This window comes from Dipodomys spectabilis, unplaced genomic scaffold (genome assembly GCF_019054845.1).
Source record: "Dipodomys spectabilis isolate Male_0828 unplaced genomic scaffold, ASM1905484v1 ptg000214l, whole genome shotgun sequence".
NCBI classification, from domain to species: domain Eukaryota; kingdom Metazoa; phylum Chordata; class Mammalia; order Rodentia; family Heteromyidae; genus Dipodomys; species Dipodomys spectabilis.
The window spans coordinates 3,196,972-3,218,069 of NW_024870891.1; the positions used below are offsets into that span (position 1 = coordinate 3,196,972).

The window sequence follows — 21,098 nt, forward strand, 5'->3', positions numbered from 1 at the left end:
CAAATGAAACAAACGAACCCAAAGAAAACACAAATTAAATCAGTACTCAAGAACCTGCAGGAAATGCAAAGATTTATTTAAAAAATCATCTATGGTAAGCTTATGAAAAACCTGACTATGTGGGAGTCTACTGTTGTGAGGATAGTGGTTAAAGCCCAGACTGCACATAAAGATCTGTACACAATGCCAGACACCTGTTAATCTAAATTCCAGGAAGAATAACATCAAGTGGACTGAGCCCATGATCATACACAAGTAGGAAGCCAGATTCTATCTGAAAATTAATCTGGATAATTTAGGGCTGGGGGCATGACAAACTGGTAAGAACACCCATTTAGGAGACACAAGACACTAAATTCAAACTTTAATATTATGGATGTTAAAGAAAAAAGCTGTGACTTAAAAGAATTGGAATAAATGTAAGATTTGAGTATTTGTGGGGAGAAAAATCCATTAGAGAGATAGAGTGAACCCATGTTTCAATGCTTTCTACTTAAGTGATAATGTTATGTGGTACTCCAGACATAACAGAGTTACCTTACAAAAATAACTGAGCATGGATGTGCATTTGGGTGATGAAAATACTCTATTTACACAGGTATTATTTAAATAGATTTTATCGGTAGATTGTAGTTTTTGAAATAAGAGCCTGGGTGATATCTCTGAGCATTTTCTCCACATGTGACCACTTAATTTATTTTTAATTGATTAATTAATTAATTAGTTTGATGCTAATACTAGAGCTTGAAGTCAGGGCCTGGCTCTGTCTCAGAATTTGTCATTTTTTTGTTTTAGTTTTCTCAAGGCTACCATTTCACTGCTTGTACCATAGCTCCATTTCTAGCTCCATAGCTCCATTTCTAGCTTTTGCTGGTTACTTTCAAATCAAGATCTAATGGACTTTTTTTTCTTGGTCTGGTTTCAAACCACAATTCTCAGATTTCTTCTTTCTGATTAGCTAGGATTAAAGCCATGATCCACCAGTGTGGCTTCTACTTTTTCCTCTATACTTATTTAATGCACATATTTAGATAATAATGTAAAACTGAGAGTATAGAAGAAAGATGTACAGTCATGATATTGTCCTGTCAAAATTCAAGTTAGTAAAGTAAATTTCTTCCTAAGACCATACAAAAAAATATCATAATATAGTGTAAGAGAACTCAGTATTGAACAGACGAGCTTTAAGAGCTTTCTAATAGATCCATTATTTATTGTTACTCAACATTAGGAAAAATGTATAATGCAGTAAGTAAAATGGAAGTCCTTTGGAAGACTACTTAAATTCCTTGTTTTTTTTAAAGACACTTGTTTTCATCTAAAAAAAATAGGCCTGTCTATTGTCTTCGTGTGATTTTGATGATTGAATATGCTTAATGAAAAGTCAAACTGTATTATTTGTTATCAATTCTGACTTTTTCTTTTTGGAGAATATAATGATCAAAGCAATAGTTCAGAATCAGCAAGCAAGAGGTCAGAATCATGCTTCCAGTGCAAGTGGGTCACCAGTAAGTAATACTCAATACCAGTTTCCACAAAGTTTTCTCACAGATACAATCAGCCTGCCTTTTCTAGCTGCTTTCCTAGCCTGTACCTATTCCTTCATTGTACAGGAAAAGTGTGATTCAACTGATTTCAGTCAGATCTGTTACTAGTGCTATCAAGGATTTAGATTCTTATGTAGGCTATTAAAAAGGTATTTACTAATTTCAAATAAATACATAAATTCTATTTCCATCTTTCTTTAAAAAAAATTCTGCTTGTTCTATAAATTGATCAGAGGCATGGATTTTGTGGATAGTTCATCTCTATCTTTCATGGCTCTCATAGATAATATGATTGCTCCATAATTATCCTAATTTATATTGTTTTATATTTTGGGTTGCATCATTTCACTTTCTGCACTGCCATTTCCCAAATCATTTATATAGGAGGCATTATTTCACATTTTCTCATTCCTAGAATAAGTTGCACATGAGGACACCACTGGTCCTCATTTTCAGTCTGTACCTTTGAATATGGAGGAACATCTTTCCTCTGCTCTCCATTTATTCCCTAATCTCCAGTTAGAATAATTTCGAATAGTAAAAATGGAAAAAGAAAATAAATCATGGTGAAAAAACATAAGCAGAGAATTCACCAGATATTTCTGACCAGTTCAACCAACATGAACTATTAGGGAAATACATGGACACCTCATTTCCACTGGCACTCAATGTATCTGGTTAGGCAATTCTAATGAAGATGAGGAACAAGATGAAAATGTGAGGAATGATAAAAATTGCAAGAAAAAAAATGGAGAAGGATCCAAGCAAATTTCTTCTTTGGGGTGCTGAAAATAACCAGCTTACTACAGTGCAGAGAATACTTTCCAAAAAGGCTACTCATGTGAATACTAGGGATGACGATGAGTATACCCCTCTTCATCGGGAAGCCTACAGTGGACACTTAGACATTGTCCGTGAGTTGGTGGCTCAAGGGGCACATGCAATAACTGTAGATGGCTGGACACCCCTGCACAGTGCATGTACGTGTAATAATACCAGAGTGGCTTCTTTCTTCTTCATGATGCAGATACCAATGCCCAAACTAGACGCTTTTTGACCCCCTTGCATCTTGCTGCTGGTAATTGAGATAGCAAAAATACACTGGAACTGTTGAACCAATATGTCAAACCAGGTCTGAAGAACCACTTGGAAGAAACTGCATTTGATATTACCAAAAAGATAAGTATGTATCACTACCTCTTTGAAGTTGTGGAAGGCTGTACAAATTGTTCTCCTAAATCCTGATGATTCGGTTAATTTTCTTAAATTTCAAAAATGTCATTAATTCCTTTTTGTCAACATATTTTCACAATCCAAATAACAACAATATCTTATAGTAACAATTCATGGATTCTGTGGAGTTCTTCAAAGTGAATTGTCTGCTTTTGATGTCAAAATGTATTCAAGAGTTTTTGTATACATCTATAATGATTTATGCAGAGTTTGTGATTTTGTTGATCGGAAATAATTTTAATTTATCTGTTGAAATGAGTAGTATAGAAACTAAAGATATTTCCGGTGTTTGTCTGAAAAAGTATATTTTAAAATATTCTATATTCTATGTTTGTATAGTGTCCATAATCTATTTTATTCTCTCCTAGATATAATACATTGAATTCTACATTGTTTTATAACATATAGGTTCATTAACGTGTCCTTTCAGATTGCATTCCATACAGAAACAGTTTAAGATTCCTTTTTTTTCCCCTAGGTCCTTTTAGTATTATATTTCTTTGGGATAAAACAACAATGTTGTCTAATTTCAAAAGTTGTGTAAAGGTTATGCTATGTAAAGGCCTTTCTAAGGTGAAAATTTAATACACTGATGTCAAAGTAACTTTTAATTATATGAATTAGGTGTATTGTTACACTTGTAATTTTGTAATCAACTTTTTAATAGCTGTTTTTCATTTCTTGCATCTGAAGAATGAAAAATTTTGAATACTTCACAAATTTTCATATCATCCTTGTACAAGTGCCATGTTAATCTCTGTATTGTTGTAATTTTGGTATACAAGCTGCTGAAGAATGTAGTATCCTGTAAATTTTAGTAGTTAATGATGAAATATTTATACAGGCTTATATGCTTAGGTGCCTATTTGTAACAAGGAAACCTTATTGTTCCTAAAAATGCTATTAATCTTATTTCACTAAAATTCTGTGAATAGTTAAAAAAAAATGTTGTTCAGTTCATTGCTCACATTTGCAATTTTTTTGTCAATGACTATTTTAAGTCTTTTTGACTTAGAATTTGATCAAACTTTCAAGTATTAATAGCTAAGTCCAAAGGAGACGGCTTTTTCAAGTACTTATTTATCCAACTGTGTTAGATCTGTGGAGCCAATGGATTCAAAGTAAGCCTTGTTTAAGAGCTACTTCTAAACATATGCAGCTGAGATTTTCCCAAATAAGGTCTTATTGGCACAAATGTCTACCTGACCCTTTACCCTTCTTCCATGTAGGAATAGACCAACCAGAATATCTTACTCTGACAGCATAGATTGTATTAGTGGAACAAATCTAATCTTAGTTACAAGGGATCATAGAGAGATGAACAGTTCACCCAGAACTGTTCATACTAGAAGGCATTTTATCAAAATATGATTGTTTATGATACCTACCATTTCAAATGTAGCTAAAACCAAGAAAGTGAAAAATTGTTCATATTCGTGATTACCTAATGTCTTAGCCTGTCTACCTTCCAAAAAGGCAGGAACTTACACTACTGCCATTTTATCACCAAATATTTTCATAGTTGAAAGAGAAGTCCATATATTTCTCTTCATTATTAGGCCTTAAATTGGTAATGTTTTTTTATTATTTTTATTTTTATTTTTATTGTGAACAAAATGTACAGAGGGGTAACATTACATGGGCAAGATAATGAGTACATTTTTTATCAAGTATTGCAACCTCCCCCTTTGTTACCCTTCACATCCCTTCCCAGCCTCCCCCCGACCCCCACCCAATCCTCCTCCCAACCAAAGTTGTAAAGCTCGTTTTCGACATGACAACTTGTACTTCTCATTGTTGCAACAGGTCCACCTGTATCCTTAAACGACTTGTTTTTCCCCTTCTCCTTCACAAATTATACCGACATCAAATATAGTCAAAGCAGGGGTTATAATGTGGGAGAGGGACATAGAAAGCAACAAAAAGATAATCTTATAAGTGCGTTAGAAACAAATGCATGAAAGAAAAAAAACATTTAAATACATATCTAAGGATTCATTTTCCTAACATCACATTATCTGACCTTTTCTGCTTGACTCATACATATACTAGATATTGCAAATAAGAGAAACCATGGGACCTAGGTTTCTTTGGGCCTGGCTTACTTCACTTAATATAATTTTTTCCAAGTCTTTCCATTTCCTAACAAATGGGGTAATGCCATTCTTTCTGATGGAGGCATAGAATTCCATTGTGTATATATACCACATTTTCTTGATCCATTCATCTACGGAGGGGCATCTGGATTGGTTCCATATCTTAGCTATGGTAAATAATTCTGCAATAAACATAGGTGTGCTGATAGCTATAGTGTGGTCTTGTTTGTAAACATTTGGGTAAATGCCCAAAAGTGGGTTTGCTGGGTCATAGGGGAGCTGTATGTGAAGTTTTTTGAGAAGTGGTTGAACAGGTTTACACTCCCACCAACAATGCAGTAAGATTCATTTCTGTCCACATCCCCTCCAGCATCTGTTGTTATTAGAGTTCTTCATTTTTGCCATTCTAACTGGGGTGAGGTGGTATCTCAATGTTGTCTTGATTTGCATTATCACCCTACACCAGAATCAACTCCAAATGGATCAAAGACTTCGGAGTCAAAGCAGACACTCTGAAAACATTACAGGATGGAATAGGAGAAACCCTAGGTCTCCTTGGCGCAGGCCGAAATTTTCTTAATAAAGACCTGGAAACACAACAAATCAGAGAAAGGTTGGACAAATGGGATTGCATGAAGTTGCAGAGCTTCCGCATGGCAAAGGACATAGCTAGCAAGATCAATAGAAAGCCCATGGATTGTGAGAAGATCTTCACTAGCCATACAACGGACACGGGTCTCATATCTAAAATATACTTGGAACTCAAAAAATTAAATCCCCAACAACAAATACTCAAAGAAACATCTGTCCAATAAATAAGTGGGCTAAAGACTTAAAGAGAAACTTCTTTGAAGAAGAAAGAAGAATGGCCAATAGACACATGAAGAAAAGCTCAACCTCCCTAAATTGCTAATGTTTTAACCACAGTGTTTCCTCTTGCATCCAGGCTGTAAATCTACAAATGGTAAAGCTTTAGGTTTAACTCTACCAAACACTGAGGTAGTTAATGGAATAATACTTTAAAACAAAGTTGCCTTTGATACGCTAACCCCAACAGAACAATGCAAAACATGAGCCTTTTCATTATATTATATATAGTTATATATTTTACATTTATATGTGATGATTTTATATTTCACACTATGAAAGTTACTAGAATTATTTGATAATTTGACAAATAAATTGATATTTATTCCAATCAATACAATTAGAATATAAATAATTAGGTTTAGAATATATATCAGAATATAAATTGTATCAATGCAATATTTTAGGTACAAACTTGTGATACCTTCTAAGTGTACATGGCCTTCTGAATTCACATAGCAAAAAATGAGTGTTGTTTTCCTCTAATCTATATGGGATTTTATTCTGCTGCTCTGTTTATTGTTTTAACTCGCTGGTCCCAAACTGTTTTCTCCGTATTTCTGAAGCATTCCAGTGATTATGGCCAAATTTTGCTGATATGATGTCTAAAAAATACTTCTCTTCTGTAGGACCCATGGGTCCTAGGATCTCAGGTCCCAGTTACCTGTATCATCAAATAACAGGAGCAAGACTTCTCACCTAGGCCCATGAAACATGCCAACAGAAAGTAATTGAAGAGCTATCTGGTCGTTAATTGGACAGAATCAACTCCCAGGCTTTCCTGCATGGTCTGGCTTGTACGTCCTGCTCAGCTTTCTCTCTCAAACCTGGAGCTCTACCCTCTGGGCCACTGCTCCACTTCTGGTTCACTGGCGGTTTATTGTAGATAAGAGTCTCACCGAGTTTCCTGCTCAGCTGGCTTTGAATGGTGATCTCCTGAAGAGGCTTCAAGTGGCTTTTCTCAAGGATTCACAGAGGAGCCGCTTCACACAAATCCTTAGTCTAAATCTCGAGAGGTACTAGAGAAAAACAGAAACAGGAAGATGCTTCTAGTGTGTTCTAGATACTTAAAGTTGGAGACACAAAACACTCATAATGATTAGATCATTTCATAGGCAAAAGGAGCAATGCAGACAGTATGAGGATCACTCCAGATTTTGGTCCTCTCATCCTGAGACAGTAAATTCTAACTCAATGCTAAGTGACAGAATTGGCATATCCTGTGGATATTTGCTCCAAAATACTGTGACACTCATTTCTCACGTTTGGCCTCAAACCTGTGACCAGAGAAGAAGATGAGGAGAGAAAGCAACTATAATAAACATTGGGTAGTTTACTTATTAATTCAAACCATTGGAATGACCCTGCTAAGAAGTCAGATTGTCCAGATTAAAAAATGAATAAGAAAGGAAAGAATATGTCAATGGCTGCTGCTTGTAATCCCACCTCCTTAGGATGCTGAGATGGAGAGAATCTTAGCTTGAATCCAGCCAGTGTAGGAAAGTCTATGACACTGTTACTTCTAAGAGATCACAAAAAAAACAGAATTGAGGCTATGACTCAAGCTTCATGTACTCCCCTTGAGCAAAAGGGGCTCAGGGACACTGCCTAGGCTCATAGTTCAACCTCAGGACCTGCCCCCTCAAAAAGAACCTGTACTTCCATGTCATTGTCTATGTATGGATGTATTCCTATAGGTGAAGCTATAGAATAGCTATGATGAATGGCACCAAGTTAGGAAATTTGTATTCAATACAATAATTTCATAACACAGAGACTTCTTTCAAGACAGTGCATGTTCCAGGGAACTCATCACTGTTCCCAGTGTAACCTGAGGGTTTCTCTGCATCCCAGGCCTGCTGGAAGAAGTCTCTCACATTGTGTGGACAGGCAGACAAAAGACCTCACTCCTGTACAGCTTGGTAACAAACAATTCCACCTGAGCCAGTTAGTGAGGATTAATGTGGGTGTGCTCTGAAGGTCAGGAGAAAAGGGTCTCTTTGTACCCCAAGCTATCTCTCTCCCCAGTGCTCTGTTTTAACAAGTTTTCATTTGTGCCACTTTCCATGGCAGATAAAGTTATGTGCACTTATCCTGCTTTTGTGAGACTATGTTTTTGTGTTCAGATAAAGTGCTCAATATAATTCAGGAGTACTTCTGGCAGACAACTAGGGCACTGAATCTAATGAAATGTTTCATTGGAGCAATGATGGGCCTATGATGCCTCTCCTAGGTTTGGGAAATCCAAGCACATGTTGGATATCACAAAGCTTCCTGTCATCTAGGGCTGGTGAAGTTCATCAGGTTTTGAAACCTTGAGCACAAATGCTTAGGGAGAGTTTATAAGCTCTTACTCAAGCCCCAGGACTGCCACCAAAAAAGGGTAGGATGTTCTAACTACAATTATAGAAGGACATAACTTCAAATACCTCATTACAGAGCAAGCTAGGTGTGTGGTGCTTACAGCTGCCACCTAACCTGACTTAGGCACATGTAAACCACTGCAACCCAGCTCCATGGGTTACACATGTCATCCTGGCTTATGCCCGTCATCTTAGCTGCTCGGGGTGTTTAAACCCCAGTCCTGGCAGGATGTCTATGAGACTCTTCAAAATATGGCTCCAAGTCATAGAGCTCTAGCCTTGAGCAAATATCATTAGAACAGTATTCCCATGCTTTCAGTTCAAGCCCCATGTCTACCTCCCCCAAGTAAAAAACCACCCCATTAAACCATTAGATGTGAACTTGTATGGTTTGTGAAATTTTCCTTAAAGAAAGGTGATATTGATGAAAGCACCCTTATTTTAATGACAGCTTGTGGAACAGAGCTATGTGCTGAGTCCTCACAGGGTGCAGTGTGCTGAGTCCTGCATTGGGTGCTAAGTCTTTCACAAGATGCTGTGTGCTGAGTCCTGCAAAGAGTGACATGTACTGTGTCCTTCATTTTTATTCTGTTAATGCTTAATAAAATATTAATTAAACTTAATGTACTTCCTATACTTATTGTGTCTAATTTTATCCTAGAATGATTCACTACTAATTCAATGTTTATCATAGTGACAATTCTTCCACCTATGACATTTTTATCTTTATTAAATCCTATTACATAGCTTATAGATTTGCACACAAATTAAACATCCTACCTAACACTGAGCACTTTCACAGAAAAGGAAATCATGTGTCACACTCGGCTTCTCACTCCAAGATTACATTTTTGGCAGGGCTGGAATCTAAACTCACGGCCTAAAAGGCTCATTTCATGAATGGGTTACTGCCAGCACAGCAGCCTCTAGCCAAATCAGCTGCCAGGCGGTCCCCAGTCGCTGACATCCTGCCCCGTATGTTGACTCCAAATTGTGCTTAGTGTAGTTATTCATTTTATATTTTTGTTTTATTCATTTGCAATTTATTTTATCGACTGCTATTATGCATAGAATATTTACAGCATTTATTACATAGGATATAGATATGCCTATGTATGAAACTTCATACCTGACACCCAGGACTTTTACAGAAAAGGAAAACATGTCACCATGGGCTTCTTACTGCACAATTCAATTTTTGTGAGTGCTGGCATCTGAACTCACAGCCACAAAGCCCAAATCATGAATGGGTGAGTGTCAACACACCAGCCTGTGGCATATGGAGCTGACAAGCAGTTCCCAGCGCCTGAGATTAAGCCCCAAGGGTTGACAAAATAAGAACAGACTGACATGCAGAAGGTAGTACACAAATAGATATAGATATTTATAGAGTGCCAAAGATGTCCATACATTATTTAGTTATATAGGCTACATTCCTACCAATTTTTGGGTAATTATTATGCCTCCATGTAATTAATATTATTGTTTTCATACTTAGTGAATAATTAATTAAATTAACCACTGTCCCTAAACTATTGCATCCATATAATTAACAGTATTCTCTTAATGTGTCAAAAAATATTCATTAAAATCCATCAGCCTCCTAAAATCAGTCTCTAAATTTATAGTAGTATCATTCAGAACAACAAATTCAACCTTGACATTAATTTCCATCGGTATTCCTGTGAATAGGAACGAGACTCTTAGGATCTCCCTCCATTGGTAAGGGTCAGGACTGGGCTTCGAACACAGAGCCTATTTTGCCGTGTTGGCCTATGGTTTCCCTGGAAGACCATCAGACTTCAGCAATGCCAGGTTACAAACACTTTTCAGCTGTGTCATTCAGACCCAGGATGATCACCTTGAAAAGAAAAATGTTGCCGGTTGGTTTTTTTTTCTTGTCATCCTTTGGGGACCCAGTTTCGGCTGTGTGTCCGGTGGCTGCAACCCAGTGTAGAGTGATCAAAGCTGAGGCAGAATTGCCGTGCCCTGAGTTCAAGCCTTGTCCTTGACAAAATAAAAATATACACACACATACAGACAGACAGATACAGACATACATTAAAAATATTTTAAAAATTATGAAGCTCCTTGGCTTGGAATTCAGGCCATTTTTCTGCCAGGCCTGGGATTTGAACTCAGGGTTTTGGTCAATCTGCAGCAATGTGGGGGAAGGGGAAGCTCACCGAGCTGGAAGTCAAGAAATTCAGGCCTGATCCCAGGGGCTGAATTCAAGCCCTAGCACTCCAAAAAATAATATTCGTATACATTTTAAATACATGATTTATATTTACATACACATGTTTACTGCATATGGCAGTTTAGTGTAGTTATTCATTTTATTTTGTGTTTTATTTATTTATTATATATTTTAGAGAGTATGATTACATGTATAACATTTTTTACATCCTATTACATAGGACACAGATTTGCTTATGTATTATACATCATTCCTTAGACCCAGACTTTCACTGATAAGGAAAACAAGTGGGACAATTGGCTTCTTCCACCAGGATTAAGTTTTGGGCAGTTCTGTGATTTGAACTTCGGGCCTAGAATGCTCACTTCATGAATGGGTCAATGTTAGCACACTAGTCTGATTCAAATGAAGATGTAGGGCAAATTTGAAGACCTGAGATCAAGCCCTAGGAGTGGTCAATATATAAACAGATAGATGTGTAGATTCAAGTGTGTGTGTGTGTGTGTGTGTGTGTGTGTGTGTGTGTGTGTGTGTGTGTGTGTGTATTTACATATGTATATGTATCTATAAATAAATTTATACAGAGACAGATAGACATTTATGTAGATTCTAATGTATAATTCTATATAAAGTGTAATGCCCATATCTTATTTTTATATATTCTATTACTACCAATTATTTAGTCTAAAATTATGCCTCCATTAATTAATCACGGTAGGAAACTTAATAAAGTATTAATTAAATTAATCAATGACCTATATTTATTTCATACAGTCTTATACTAGAATGACTAGCTAATTAGTAATTTAATTAGTACATGACAAACATTCTATTATTGTTCCTATAGATAGGAACGAGTTCTCTAGGATCTTCAGCCCTGTAGGTGGCAGTCCCAGGATTGAACTCAGGGCCTAGGTTTCTAGGTTGGGCTCAGGCTTCACTGACAGCCCACCAGCCTTCGACCATGCAAGGTCTTGTACAGTTTTCAAGCCAAGTCATTAAGACCCAGGATGGTCACAGTGCTAAGGAAACAAAGGTAAAACTGTTGTGTAAAACTTCCTGGTTTTTCCTCTTCCATCTTGGTTGGTTTGTTTTTTTTTGCCAAAGCTGGGAGTTGAACTCTGGTCCTAGGATCCCTGGATCATCTGTAGGTGTAAAAGCTGCACCCCAGCCTAGGGTAATCAAGGCTGAGGCAGAGTTGTGATGACCTGAATTCAAGCCCCATGCCTGCACCACCAATAAAGTTAAGGTCCTGGCTAGGAATTTGGGCCATTTTATCTGCCAGACCTGGGATTTGAACTCAGGGACTGGGTAACTCTATTTTGCTGTGGGTGAAGTGGAAGCTAACCTCCTGGAAGAAAACAATTCAGGAGCATTTCCCAGGGTGTGAATTCCAGCCCCAGAACAGGCAAAAATAATATTTATATACACGTATAATGTGTATCATATATATGTATTTGCATAGATATTACATATTGTACCTAGGACACAATATTTCCACACAAAGGAAAACAGGACAATATTGGCTTCTTACTCACCTATTGTCTTCGGCACTGCTGGGATTTGAACTCAGGGCATGGAATGCCCAATTAATCAAGGTGTCATTGTAAGCACAGCAGTCTCAAACAAATTCACTGCCAGGCAGTTCCCAGGACCTGAGTTCTAGCCCCAGGAGTGGCCAATATATAAATAGGTAGATTTGTAAATTGCTGCAAATAAATATATATATGTATATATTTAGAGAGAGATGTATATATATATATATTCCACTGTATATTTAAACATATAAATATATTGATAGAATGTGAGATGTCTGTATATTATTAAATTACATGTAATATATTACTAATAATTATTAGGTATTAAATTATTGTTAAATTACTAGGTATTAGGTATTAAATTATGCCTCAATTTAATGATGTATCATGGATTAAGGCACAATAAAGTGCTACGTTGTGTAAAAGGATCTCAGGCACAATGTCTAGGCTCATAGTTCAAGTCTCAGGACCTGCACCAAAAATAAAAAAGAGCCAGTAACTCCATGTGTCTATGTATGTATGCATGTATTTCTATCGGTGAACATACAGTTGTTATGAAGAAAGGCAAACAACTAAGATATTTGCTTTGAATAGAATGATGTCATAGAACAGAGAGTGCTTTCAAGACAGTCCATGATCCTGGTCAAAAAAAATTAAGACCCAGGCTTGGAATTTGCACCATTTTTCTGACAGGCCTGGGATTTCAATTCAGGGTATGATTAACTCTCTGGCACTGTGGGGAAGGGGAAACTCACCGTGGTGGAAGACAAGAATTTCAGACCAGTTTCCAGGGACGGAATTCAAGCCCCAGCATTGTTAAAAATAATATTCATACATGAGATCTATTTACGTACATGGGTTTACTCCATATGACATTTGTTACCCTTATTTATTTTTATTTATTTTATTTAGTATTCTTACATATATAACATTTATTTCATTTATTACATCTTATCACATGGATTTATTTGCATATGGATTAGACATCATATTGAGACCCAGGACTTTCACCAAGAAGGGAAATAAATGTGTCAAAATTGGCTTCTGACTCCACATATAAACTTTTGGCCATGCTGGTACTTGAACTCACAGCCCACAATGCCCAATTCATGAATGGGTCAGTTGTAAAACAAAAGCCTTTGGCAAACTGAGCTGCCAGTCAGTTCTGAGGACCTTCGATGAAGCAATAGCATTGGTGGATAGATAGATAGATAGATAGATAGATAGATAGATAGATAGACAGACAGACAGACAGATAAATAGATAGAAAGACAGACAGGCAGATGTGTCTTTAGCTATATATATGAGAGAGAGACAATGTAAGGATATTAAATTATATATATTATGAATTATTAGTTATTGAATTATGCTTCCACTTAATGAAGTATCATGGTTGAGTACTTATTAAAGCATTAATGTAAAAGTAGTCACTATTTCTTAATTAGGAGAATCATACCATTGTTCTAGAATGGAAGACATAATCCAATAGTTTTTGTGTTGCATTCTATAAGAGAATCATGAAATAACTGCAAATTTAATAGTTACTTTTATAACATTACAGTAAGCATTCCTATAGATAGGAATGATTTTCTCAAGATCTCCTGCCATTTGTATGTGGCAGTCCTGGCATTTGAACTACAGACCTGGGTAGTTTACTTTGAAATGCAGACCATTAGAATGACACTGTGAAGATTTCAGATTGTCACGATGAAAGAAAAGTATGAGAAGAAAGAAACTCAGGTGTCAGCAGATCCTGCCTGTAATCCTAGCACTTCAGGAGGCTGAGAGGTAGGGAATGCCGGTTTGAATTCAGCCAGGACAGGAAAGTCCACCACATTCTCATTTCTGAGGGATCACAGGAATACAAAATCTCCATGAGTGGGGCTATGGCTCAAGGGCAGAACACTATCCTTGAGCAAAAGTAGCTCAGGGACAGTGCCTAGGCTCGTAGTACAACCCCCGCAACAGCCAAAAAAATAGCCAGTAACTCTATGTGTCCCCATGTATGTATGCATATATTTCTATCAGTGAAGGTCCAGAGTCCCTATGATGAAAGGCATCCAGCTAGGAAATTTGCTTTGAATAGAATGATTTCATAACACCGAAAGTGCTTTCAATACAGTGCGTGTTCCCGGGCTCCCTTTGCTGTTCCCATTTTATCCTGAGGTTTTCTCCTCACCAGGGACTGCTGGAGGAAGTCTGCCTCATTGTTGGAACAGGCAGACAAAAGCCCTCACTCCTGTACTACTGTGTAACAAAAAACTCCATCGAGGGTAATTAGTGAGGAGGAGTGTGGGCTGGCTCTGAAGGCCAGGAGAAAAAGGCCTCTTTGTACCCCCAAGCTATCTCTCTCTCCAGTGCTGTTTTGACAGGAAGTCTTTATTTGTGCCACCTCCCATGATAGGCCAAGTTCCCTGCACTTATCCTGTCTTTGTTAGACTATGTTCTAGTTTTAAAATAACCTGCTACAATTAATTCAAGGGTCCTTCTGGTAGACAACTAGGTAGCTGGACATAATGAATTGACTCATTATTGGCAATGGTGCTTCCCTAGGTTTCTGGAAGCTTGCTAAATCTAAGCACATGTGTAATATCACAATGCTTCCTGTCATCTAGGGCTGGTGAAGCTCATCAGATTTTGAAACCTTTGACCTCTCCTAGTTGGGCCCTGGGTGGCTGTGTTTCAGGGTTGAACACAGGACCTGGGTGCTTACCATGAGCTCAGAACAGGAGCTCAGTGCTTTACCATTTGGTGTCACAGCTTCACTTCTGGCATCAGTGTGTGTGTTTTGTGTGTGTGTGTGTGTGTGTGTGTGTGTGTGTGTGTGTGTGTGTGTGTGTACATGTATGTGTGTTCATTCACTTGTCCTGGAGCTTGAACTCAGAACCTGAGCACAGTACTTGAGTTTCTCCTGTACAAGGATAGCATTCTACCACTTGAGCCACACAGCCACTTCAGGCGTTTTTTCTAGTGATGCAGTACTAAGGAATCAAACCCAGGGATTCATACATGCAAAACACTCTACCCATAAGACACATTCTCAGTACACCACTGCAGGTTTCTTTCTTTCTTTTCTTGGAAGTTGGAAGAATTGAAATCTAGGCCTGGGTGCTGTCCTTGAGCTCTTCAGGTAAAGCCAATTGCTTGAGCTACAGCACCCCTTCTGGTTTTTGGTGGGTCACTGGAGAGAAGCATCTCAAGGAATTTTCTGCCCAGGCTGGTTTTGGACCCGTGATCCTCAGCTCTCTGCCACCTGAGTAGCTTGTATGACAGGCGCGAGGCTTCCACTTCAAGTTTCTAAATGGTGAATAGGAGATAAAAGTCTCATGGGACCATTTGTGTCTGGGATAGTTTTGAACCCAGATCGTCAGATCTCAGCTTCCTGAGTAGGCAGGATGACAGTCCTTAGCTACTATACGCCTAGACCCTAACACTCTGTTGCAAGGTGTTCCTTGGCTTTACATGGTAGGGCACTAGCCATGATCCCAACAGGTAAGTGTCAGTGGCTAGGTCCTGAGTTCAAGGTTCATGACTGAGAAACTTAAGCCAAAAAAATTGTCTGCAGGAGACAACTCACTAGAGATAGGTACATACATAATTTTGGCCCTGACAGGGGCAAATCATCATCTTACTTGTGGAGCTCTTACAAGAACCAGATGAAAAAATGCACCGCGTGAATGACTCAACACACAACATCTCATGAAGGACTGATCACATAGCTGTATCCCACATGCTGTCATTAAATTAAGGTGCTTTCATCAGTATCACAATTCTTTCAGAAACACCTCACAAACAGTCCAAATTTAGATTTTAGAGGGATGGGGTTTTGGAGGGAGGGCATCAGCCATGGAATTGCATTGACAGTTTGGGGGTACTGTCCTAAGATTTTTTGCTCAAGACTAGAGCTCTACCACTTTGAGCCACAGCTCAGAGTTTCACAGACATCCTGACAGGGCCTGGTTTTAAACACACCAGTGTCAGATCTCAGTCCCTGAGTATCTTGGATGACAGGGGTAAGTAAGCCAGCAGCATCCGGTTCTGTGGAGATGGGTTGCAGTGGTTCACCTCTGGCTAAGTCATGTTAGACGGCAGCTGTCAGCACTAGACTCCCTCCTTGCTCTGTGATGAGGTATTTGCAGCCCTATTCTTATATAGTTGCAGTCAGAACATTCTATATTTTCCTTTTTATTTTTTGTTTTGGTGCCAGTCATGGGTCTTGAGGAAGGGTCTAGACACAGTCGCTAATCTTTTATTCTCAAAGTTAGTGCTCGACTGTTTGAGCGACAGCACAACTTCTGGATTTTCCTATGCACACAGTAGTGAGGAATCGAAACGAAGGCTTTGTACGTACTAGGCGAGCACTCTATCACTCAGCCCCATTAGTGACAAGTGTATAAAAAGATAAATGTTTAGACTTGCAGATAGATAGATAGATAGATAGATAGATAGATAGATAGATAGATAGATGGATAGATGTATATAACGTGAGATGTCTCTATATTATGAAATTGCATATACAGTATTACAACCAATTATTGGCAATTAAATTATTCCTTCTTTTTTTAAGCATCATGATTGAATAAATAATAAAATATTAATTGAAAATTATTCAAAGTTTTATAATTGTGTATAATTTTATAATATAATCGTACACTAACTACTAAGGTAATTGTTACTTTTACAAAATTCCATTCACACAGATGTATATTGGAAGTTGTTTCTTAGAATCTCCTGCCATCCCGGCAGTCCAGGATTCGATTTCCAGGCTTAAGTTGCCGGTTTCGGCTTGGCTTCCCTAATAGTCATCCAAATATCAGCAATGTAAGGTCATGTACACATTCTGGGCATTGTCATTTAGACCCAGGATGGTCACAATGCAATGAAAAAAAAAAAGTAAAACCACCTGCTTGAACTTCTCAGTTTTATCCTTCTCGTTTTTATTTTTATTTTAGCCAGCCCCGAAATTTGAACTCGGGACCTGGGATCCAAGGATCGGCTGTGGCAGAGATACCAAGACCTGAGTTCAAGCCCGGTGGTTGACCCAAAACATCATCATCATCATCATCATCATCATCATGGCTTGGAATTTGCCCCATTTTTCTTGCAGGCCTGGGATTTAAACTCAGGGTCTGGGGAACTCTGAGGCACTGTGGGTGAAGGGGAAGATCACCGTCCTCGAAGACAAGCAATTCAGACAAGTTCCCAGGGCCTGAATTGAAGCCCCAGCACTATAAAATATAATAGTCATATATTAGATCTATGTCATATGGGTTTACTCCATATGATATTTATTACCCTTATTTATTTAGTATTATTGTACATATAACATTTATTTTATTATATCATATCACATATACTGAGACCCAGGACTTTCACAGAGAAGGAAAAAAATTTGTCAAAATTGGCTTCTTACTCCATGAATAAATTTTTGGCCATGAGGGGATTTCAACTCACAGCCTACAATGCCCAATTCATAAATGGGTCACAGACTTAGCACACCAGCCTCCAGCAAACTGAGCTGCCAGGAAGTTCTGAGGACCTATAATCAAGCCACAGTAGTGCCCATATATATATATATATATATATATATATATATATGTACATGTATATACATGTATATATATGTATATACATGTATATATATGTATATATATACATACATATATATGTGTATATATATACAGAGGGAATATTATATTATTAAGTTATATATATAATTACCAATTATTAGTTATTAAATTATGCCTCCATTTAATGAAGAATCATCGTTGAATACTTACAAAAGCATTAATAAAATATCAGTCAATATCCTTAATCATCCCATGGTGCTAGAATGGAAGATATAAATTCAATAATTTTTGTGTCGCATTCTAAAATAGAATCATGAATTAATTTCAAATTTACTTATTACTTTTATAACATTCCATTAGCATTCAAATGAATAGGAATGAGTTTGCAGGATCTCCCTCTATTTGTGGGTGCCAGTCCTAGCATTCGAATTCCAGGCCTGGGAAGTTTTCTTGGAATGCAAACCATTGGAATGACACCGTTAAGATTTCAGATTGTCACGAAAAAAAAGAACAAGAAGAAAAGTAAGCCAGGTTGTCAGTGGTTCCTTCCTGTGATCCTAGCTCCTCAGAAGGCTGAGATGCCAATTTGAATGCAGCCTGGGCAGGAAAGTCCGTGACACTTGTATTTCTTAAGAGATCACAGGAAAACAAAAGAATAAACAAACAAAATCACTGAGTGGTTCAAGTTGCAGAGCACTACCATTGAGCAAAAGGAGCTCAGCGACAGGGCCTGGATGATGGGCTTTCAGCAGGTTGCCCATGCCCAGCCCCCCAACCTGGGCAAGCTGGAAGAAGCCCTCAGAGAGTACTAAGTCTGCAGCTTGAACAAAGCATCCTTTCCTGCCATTTAAGAACTGAAGCCACGAAGGCTTTGCCTCGGCTGGTGTGTGCAACTGGTGTTGAGGAACCTATGCAACTCTATTTTACTGAAGACCCCAACTCAGTTCTGCCACCCTTGACCTATTCCAGCCACAGACAGTCCTGGGAACACTAGATGCCAGGATGTGGAGATATCTGAAATAGCCTTGCACAGACAATTTGGGGAAACACATGGTGTTTGCTTAAGGCAGGATGTCAAGGTATCAGAAACTCCAAAACAGCCCCTTCTGTGGTCTGGTGACCATTATCTAAACCAGACACCCTGCAGTTTAGCACATATCCTCTTGAGACTTCCCTGTGGTACAAGCCAACCAGTTTAAAGTATGTCAGTCCCCTTGATCTAACCAACAACTTGTTTCTGGTCCTTTCCCACATTGTAGTTCGCCAATCATAATATAGAATTGTTTTATGATTTTCCCACCGTGTGTAGTGATTTGTTAGAAGACGCTATGGTGTATGCAAAGTCCCTGCCTTCCCTAAAAAGTGTATAAAAGGTGCTGCAAACCTCGGTTGCTGCTATGTAAATCTGAGGGGACCAAGCTTGAGCTCGCAATAAAGACTACTTTGCTTTTACATTGGTGGTGGCCTCTGGTGGTCTTTTGGTTAAGGATTTCTGAATTCAGCTTTACAGTGTGTGCAATGGGTGCATTATGTTCTGGCTGAGATGTCCCATCAGAACACCTAGCAGTCCCAAATCCTGACAAAGATAGGAAACAGTCAGCGATTTCTGTGCCAAAATGGGTAATCCAATAAATCCTAACGTCATAGCTTCTTTTAGAAATGAGCCTTGGTCTGCGAATGTGTCTTACTGGTAGAGTGCTTACTTAGCACACACAAAGCCCTGAGTTTGATTCCTCACTACCACAGAAAGAGAAAAAGCCAAAAGAGACACTGTGCTTAAGTGATAAAAGTGCTAGTGTTGAAAAAAAGCAGCTCAGGAACATGCCCAGACCCTGAGTTCAAGCCCCAAGATTGACAAAAAAAAAAGTCCGCAGAGTGAGACATATTCTTCTGGGACTCAAAGGAGGGCTGTTATGGGTAAGAGGTAGAGGGCAGGTACTGGGGGCTCACCCATGTAATCTTAACTACTGAGGAGGCTGAGATCTGAGGATGCCAATTGCGTGCAGGAACGGATATATGAGGCTCTTTTCTCCAATTAAACCCCAAAAGCCAGAAGTAGAGCTGAGATTCAAGTAGTACAGTGCTAGTCTTGAGCACAAAAGCTCAGGGATAGCGTCCAGGCCATGAATTCAAACCCCACGACTGGCATGCGTGTTTGCACGCATGCACATGCATGGGTGCACATGCACGCATGCACACACGCACACACACACAAACACACACACACACACACACACACACACACACACACACACACACAGACACCACCACCACCACCACCACCAACACAATAGAGCATTTTCCAGTCAGCCTGCACAAGTTCAATCTGTAGGAACTCAATATATTTTTAAAAGGGGGAGAAGGGAAGGAAAGGCTTGCTCCATGAGGTGATATAACCAGTGTCAAAATTCCACAGGAGCTCTAAGATGTGGAACAAGGCAGAGAGCCTCAGGCAATAAGTACAGCTTGGGCAAAGGTCCTGAGGTGTGTTGTAGAGCTGGTAGTGTCGGTGGAATGAAAGTTCTGTGGCTTCAGACAAGTCTGGCAGAACACTCAAGTCTGGGACAAAATTTACACTTGAGTCACAGTTAGGGCAGAATGGGGTCCAGGGGAAGATTAGCGTGTATTTTCACCAAGGACCCCAGCCATTTTCTTTGACCAGAAGCCTATTTTCCACAGCTCCTGACCTTCAGGCCTCCTTTGCATGGAGGAGTCAGGGCAAATGCAAGGAAGACTGCTTGCTTAAGAAAAGCTTCTAGCCCAGTGTCACCAGTGGCTTAACCCCTGTAAATGTAGCTACTCAGGACACTGAGATCAGAGATCGTGAATCAAAGCCAGCTCAGGGGAGGAAAGTTAGTGAGACATTTTTGCCGATGAACTACCAAAAGCCAGAAATGGAGCTGTGGCTCAAGTGGTAGATTGCCAGCCTTGAGGGCAAAACTAAAGAGACCACAGGCCAGACCCTGATTTCAGGCCCCACTACTGGCACAGAGAAAATAAAGAAAAGCTTTCAGGAGCTCCTACTCCACTGTGGTGAAAGGCCAGATCAGCTGGGCGCTGGTGGCTCATGCATGTCCTCCTAGCTCCTCAGGATGCTGAGATTGGAGGATTGCCATTCAAAGCCAGCCTGGGCAGGAAAGTCTGGGAGACTCTGTTCTCCAAGAGCCACCAGAAAACCGAAAGTGGTGCTGTGGCTCAAGTGGTAAGATGAAGAGCTTGGGACAGCAACCAGGCCCAGTTTTTGAGCTACATGAACAATACCTGGCCTGCTTTGACCTCATGCTGTGGCTCTAAGCAGAGTATTTTCAGGGGGTTCCTGAGGGTCTCCCAATGTCTAGGTGTCTTACACTTCTTTAGAGCAGCCTCCTCGGAGGCCTTTGCATACAGAGTGGGCCACAGTACCAGAGATGGATTGACCCTTGTGACACGGAGGTCATCAACCCGGTCATCAGAATGACATCTATCATGAGAGCAGTGTGGAACTGAGCACTAAATCGATGTCTCAGACAACAGTTCTGGTCCAGGAGGGGTAAAACAGTAAATGCCCACTCATATGGATATCACAAGAATGCACATTTGTCAGGCACACCTTGGGCGGTGTTGAGTTGGGCTCATGAAAGACTTGTAGTCTCAGGAATCCAGTGCCGGCTGGCTGCTGTTTGTAGTAAACGCTATATCCCAGTA

General features: G+C 39.1%; 1 pseudogene; it reads right to left on the reverse strand.

Moving 5' to 3' along the window:
• Nucleotides 1–3,477: 3,477 nt before the first annotated feature.
• LOC122122660 lies at nucleotides 3,478–3,577 on the reverse strand (annotated as a pseudogene).
• Nucleotides 3,578–21,098: the final 17,521 nt, after the last annotated feature.